Below are 7,087 nucleotides of genomic sequence, written 5' to 3' on the forward strand. Positions count from 1 at the left end.
ATTTTTTGGTTTTCATGGTTGAAGAGTGTCTAAAATTGGTTGTTTTTTGTGGGAGGCCCGAAGAAGTTTTGATTTGTAAGAGGTCATGTGTAGGTTTTATGTTTGATTTTTTATGGACGTTGTATGTACATGTTAGTGGTTAACAACTTGCTAGAAGCCTAGAACCATGTGAATTTTGAAAAGGTTTGTCAAGTAGTGACTATCCATTTCAATCTTTATAATATATAATTACAATACAATGTGTAAATACGAAAATACAATCATCTATACTAAACATGATACAAATAATACAAGAATATATTCTAAGACACTCTCTCAGTCTTAGTGGTAGGAGGATGAACGTATAGAGTGGATTTATATACGAGGAACAAAGGCCACAACAATCATTTGGTGAAAATTTATGAGTACAGGAAATCAACAGTAACCTGAAAAATGCGAGCATAGCCAATTTGTACTTTTTCTTAAACAAAATGAATGTCAATTTTCACATGTTTGGTGCGTTGGTGTTGCTCAGGATTCCCAGAGAGAGAAACTGTGAATATGTTGTCACAATTAATATTGGTTGCTTGATAAACTGGTACATCAAGTTCAACAATAGGTTGCGAACCCAACTCGTCTCAGTAACATTGGCAACGCCATGGTGTTAGGCTTTGGCACTAGATTTAGAGATAGTGACATGGCGTTTTAACTACCACGAAATCAAGCTGTTGCTGAGATACTCACAATACCCGAAGGTAAAGCGTCGAGAATTAGTGCTTCCTCCCCAATCACCACCTCTCAACTCACCACCCCATCATCCTTTCCCCTCGGCCCAACAAACAACCCCTACCACATCTCCCTCAGCCCAACAAACCTCACCACTCGCCCACCCCTCACCACACGGCCCAACGAGCCAACAACCCCGCATGATATTTACAAATAATACAAGGATATATTCTAAGAAAATTTTCCTATCATATTAATTTTGCTGGTCATTAAAAAAAATCACCAATTCAATATACTTTTTAAGCATCCGTGTTTTTATGACTTGATAAAAAGTTTCAATTACCTAAATGCGTCCTCAGCTATAAAAGATATTATGTTTTACTTGTTTGCAAAACATTACAATATATTACTTATATTAAAATATCATGGTTTGACTTATCATATAACTCATATGGTTGGACATCTAGAAACAACATCCCTCACTACCAAAAGTTTATAGTTGATCTTGATTCCATTCAAAGTGTCTTCCCATAATCTACAATCAATCAATCCATCGATTTTGGTTCATGGTTTCATTTCTACAATTTTTTAAATTTTTTTCACTTCCAAAGTGTTTCAATATCGTTTTTGCTTCCAGGTTTTGCTCTTGCAAGTTTGTGCTTCGATTAATTATTTGCAGTTCAACTTAAAAGTTATTTAATTTATTTATTTATATTTTAACTTTAAAGGTTTTTAAATGTCTATTAAAAGTCCATTTACATTTGGATAATGAAAATTTTCTTTTCTTAACAATATGTTTAACAAAAAATTGTTTTAGGACATTCGTAATGGGGTGTCTGTCCCCACCGTTTCCACCTGAAGCACCTCCACACTACTAAGGGTGAGGCGTTTTCTACTCATTTTGACAATGCACATTTTTGTAACGACGACGTTTTGGGATTTGTTTTTCAAATAGAACAGTTTGGGATGGTTTACATTTGGTGGGAAGTGGTGGTAGACATGGTCGATGATGGTGATTTGCATATATGGTGGGGGCGGCATGGTGGGCGGTGGTGTCGTACAAGCTGGGTTCACTAGAGTTATGGTGGTCTCCCCGATTCAGCAAGGTTGTGAAGATGGGCTGGGTAATAATCACAAATCTTTAATATCCCTACATGTTAATTTAAAAAAAAGGATAAACTCCACTGCTTACGTGACAATGACATGATTAAAATAAACTACTTTAACCCCACGAGATAGAAACGCATTGTCAAGGTTCACTTGTAGGCTTAGCATAATTACATCGTATATATTATAATTGTTTGATACGCTTATTGATTCACTTAAACTTGTGAAACTCACCAACTATTCATTGTTGACCCTTTTTAATATGTTTTGCAGGTACACTTAAATTGGAATGAGATGCTTGTGTGCTATGTGGTCCAGTCGTGTTCAAAATCATTCTAAATAGATTCAAGTATACTATTAGAGAATAAAACGGTTTGAGAAAGTGGCTTATGTTATTACATGCCTAGTATGTAACTGAAGTCCAAATAATGTAATATGATGTAAATTAGTGTGTTAATGTTTTTTATCAACAATGTGGTTGATATCAGAGGTGTCTGTTGCATCCCCTTTACGCTTCCGCTAACACAAACCGGCTAATTTGATGCACTTGAGGGGAGAGGGGAATTAAAGCTTTTGGTTTTTCATTAAAATCATATGATTATTGTGGGAGGCCCGAAGAAGTTTTGATTTGTAATAGGTCATGGGTGTAGGTTTTATGTTTATTTTTTTTATAGGCGTTATATGCACATTTTAGTGGCAACATCCTGCTAGAACCATGTGAATTTTGAATAAGTTTGTCAATCTTGAGGTCGTTGTATAACCTCAGGGGGAGCAAAATATAATACCAGAACAGCCACCTCAAACTTCACCACATCAACGTTTACCCATTGACCAACCTATACCAACATCACCTGAGTCACCACAACCACAAGACCATCCCACCCAATCCCCAACCCAAACATTAACCCTAAGCCATCCTGAAACATCAACTCAATAATCACCACCAACCAGCAGCCCAATCCAAACATACCCATTCATTCCAAGCCCAACCCACACTCAATCACCACCTCAACCAACAATAATAACCCAACCTACCCACATCCAAACTCAAACCACAAACCAAGACCAATCAGAACATGAACCTTTCTCTACCTCACCACCAACAACCCTTCTTGCTGGAAACTATTTGTTTCAAAGAAAGTTGGATCTAATGGCTGAAAATGCAAGACTAAAAGAAAGAAATAAAGAGGTGACAAAGGAGAATGTGCACCTATTAGATCAGTTGGCCAGGGCAATGATGAGCATTCAAACCCTAGAACAGGAGGTTGAGAAGACCTCAGCTGCCCCAAAACAGGGGGAGAATATTAATATGCCAACTGATGCTGAGAAGAATGCAGGTGATGAGAATGTTGATGGGCTGACATGTATTCTGAATGCCTATGATGAAGATGGGGAGAATGAAGATAGGATGATGGAGGATGTTGACTATAAAGCAAATTCGTCTGATAAAGGAGAACAAAACTATGATGTAAATGAAGTTGTGATGAATGTTGTATGGAGAGATGAGGATGAAGAGGAGATGAGAGGAGAACAGGCCACTGATGCTGGAATTGAAAAGTTAAATGATGAAGACACTGATGTGTTGACTGACATTGTAAATGAAGAGTTGACTGATGAAATCATTGATGAGAATGCTGCTACTGAGAAGCTTACACACACTGAGCCAGAAACTGAACAACAACAAAGCTCTAAGAGGGTAGAGTATGATCCAGAGTTAAAAGCACTTGAAAAAGAGATTGATGATTATCAACAGTCTGAGGATGAAGAAGATGTGCAGAGGAGACTGGATAAGGAAAAAACAAAAGCTTATGAAGAGGAAGAAGAGCCAGTTAAGGCAAATCCTGATAAAGAAATCTTGTTTAAAGAAGATGAAGAAGCTTCTGCTGCTGCAAGGAGAGAACTTGAGAATGTAGTAAGAGAAACAAGGGAGAGGGAAATACTAGCTCAAACCTTGAATCCTGAAGAATTGGTAGAGCAGGAAGCACTGATCAGTCAAGCCAATGTTGCCAAAATGATAAATGAAGAAGAGGCTGATGATCAGATTGTTATTGAAGCACTGATTAATTTGAACAGGCCTGAGGAAGTTGATAACTCTTTTGCCCTGGTTGTGAGTATGTTTGCTCCATATACAAGCCAGTCTCAGCAGGAACCTGAAAAGGAACTTGAAAAACAAAATGAAGAATCAATTGAAGAGATGTTGACTAAAGCTTTAAGAATACATAAGAATGTTGGCAGATTTGAAAAGACCTATTCAAGAAAGAGAAAAGCCACTGATCAAGGTATTAAAGATGACTTGAAGACCAAAAACGGGAAATTGGATGATCAAAATAAATACTTTGTTGAGACACCTGATGATGAAGCAAGTCCCATAAGGGCAATTCCCTTACAAACTTTGAAACCATGTGAAAAGATCCCTGGTGTTCCAGATGTTCCAATTGTCAATGATCAAACACCACAAAATCCAACTTCTGATGAACCCAAGATTGATGCAGTAAATGAATCAACGGAGGAGGAGGATGAGTCTGATGAATCTGATAATGATGATGATAATGATCAAAATGTTGATGAAACTACTAATGTTGTGTCCCCACAAGTCACAATGACTGATGAACAAAGGGCAAACATTGAGCTGAATATGTTGGAGGCTAAAAAGAAAAATCCATTAGTTGTGAAACTAAGAAGCTTTGGTATAAGCTTTGAAACTTTGGCTGATTTGGATGATGATCAATTACAGAAAATGTTAGATAAAGAGAGGGATGAGATCAAAAAGAGAATTGAACAGAAGAATAGAGATGCTCAAAAGTACATAGAATATTTAAGGAAGCATGGGTACTCTGAAAAAGATCTGACTCATTTTAATGTTGACAAGTTGAGAGAAGCATATGAAGGAAAGAGGGAAGAGATAAAAGATAAATTTGTTAAAGAAAATGAGGAAGCAGAAAAATTGGAAGCTTTGAAAGAAAAAATTTGAAGGAAAATGTGGATATTTGTTGGAAAGAGGGATGAAGCCCAGTATGATTGATTGTTTAGATAAGGAGGCAGTTGAAACACTCTATAACAAAATGAAAAGAAAAGAAAAGAAAAAATGAAGGAGTTGCTACAAACTGAACCATCCAGTGCTAAACAAAAGGGATCAAAGCAAGAAAAGGAAAGTCAAAGATTTAAAGAGTATCTGAGATTGTACAATTTCTCTGAAACAGATTTGAATAACTATAACTTTGAGCAACTCAGTGATCTCTACCATAAAACAAAAGATGTTGAAAAGGAACAGGAGTTTGAAAGAGCCAAATTGAAAACTGCTAATGAAAAGGAAAGACTTGAAAAGATTTATAGCAGATATGGGGGAAAATGCAAATTCCTAATTGAACATGGTAGAACATTGAATGATGTTGAATCTATGTCCCAAGAGATGGTTGAAGATGATTACAACTATTTGAAAAGAAAATTTGAGAAAGAAAAAGAAGAAGGACAGTCTGAGCCTCCTAAAAAGAAGAGAAAACTAATGACTTTGAGGAAGCAAGAGGCTAAAAAGGGACAAAAGAAAGCTGAAACTCATGAAACCCCAATCCCAGAGGAAGTAAAGCCTGAACCTGTTGAAGAACCTATTGTTCCGTGGGAAAATGATGAAATGATTGATATCTTGATAGGGGTAATGACAACTCAAAAGGGAATGGATGTTGACGCCTTCAATGCACTTAACAAAGATGAGCTTAAAGAACTGTTTTATTTGCAAAAGGCTGAGTGGGAGAAGGTGTTGCTGCAGGGTGTAAATCCAAGAATTTTTATTGGAGGAAAATTTGTACCTGCTGGTTTACTACATGATGATGCAATTGAAGAAATGATTGCAAGATTATTCAGTGAAGAGGGAGAAAATTTGGAAGATTTATTGAATCTACATGCTGAATTGATTGTAATCATGTACAAGAAAAGATTTGAAGTAGAGGGACCCAGCCAATCCATGATGTCTACACCAACAGGGCCATCTACATCACTGCAACAACCAACAATACAGAGACGAGAATCAAGTAGAACTGGATCTCAAAGAATAACAAATCCACAATCAAATGTGGATCTACCAAGAAGACTCTACTTTGATTCTGTCTCTCAGTCTCTGAAAGTAGTAATGGAAAGTAAACAATTAAGAGACATCATTATGAAAAGTGATTTTGGTGAGTATACCCAAGAACAGCTAGAGAAGATGGCCAAAATTGATCTTTACGATTATCATGATACAAGCAAGATGGCAGGACGACAGCAGAATGAACTCTCCAAGTTCTTAAAAGATGAAGTTGACAAAGGTTTCCCGTTTTTAAAAGAAAAGAAAAGCTGGAGGGTGACAAAGCTGAAGAAAACAAGAAAAACTGCCAAGCTGAAAAGGATAGCAAGTGCTGAACTGAACTATCAGATGAGAATCAAAGATAAAAATCCTTTGTCAAACATGAATACCTGCATAAGAATGTGCAGAAGAATGACACGTCCAAATTATACTGTGCAGAAGAATGGCATCATTGCATATTGAGTACAAGGAAAATTGTAGGTTCCTGGACGGATCTTACGAGATATCCCGATATACACAGGTTCGGAATCCCTGTGTAGATCGTTACGGACGTAGAATATTAGCTCACGAACACACGTACACACAATACGAACAACCACACGTTATATTGATAACTCAAACCGGGATGCTTACAGACTCACGTCAATAGACTCACACGTAACTGAACTCGATCAACCAAAACCTAAAATGACCAACACTGAAACATTAACCCGTAGGTTACTTAAATACACGACAACTTCGCCTCAGGCGAAGTTGTCAATAACTTCGCTCGTTGAACAAGTTCGCCTAGGCGAACTTGTCAACAACTTCGCTTGGTTAACAAGTTCGCCTAAGCGAACTTGTCAACAACTTCGCTGTTACACAAACAATTACATAAACAATATTATAGACTCGATTACAGACTTTATACATATGAACTACTGACATCTATGCACCAACAGACTCCCCCTTGGCAGTAGCTTCATATCTTGATCTTCATAGCTTGTGTCTTGTAATCCTGTATCTTCATGCGTGCACTCCTTCTCTAACACACACCGTGACTACTCGCTGATATTTCCTTGCTTCATCCTTCCAAGCAGGAATATAGAATATCTTCTTTTCGTTCAACGCTTGCAAATCAGCTTTCGATAAGTTAACAAGATGCATCGGGTCATACACCCTCAGCACTTCTTGTTCATCTTCGTCTTCCATCACGGCTTCAGCAGTCTGGCAATCAAC

This window comes from Bidens hawaiensis, unplaced genomic scaffold (genome assembly GCF_021521415.1).
Source record: "Bidens hawaiensis isolate Kalapana, Puna unplaced genomic scaffold, B.hawaiensis_p1.1 tig00006635_1, whole genome shotgun sequence".
In the NCBI taxonomy this organism is placed as follows: Eukaryota; Viridiplantae; Streptophyta; class Magnoliopsida; order Asterales; family Asteraceae; genus Bidens; species Bidens hawaiensis.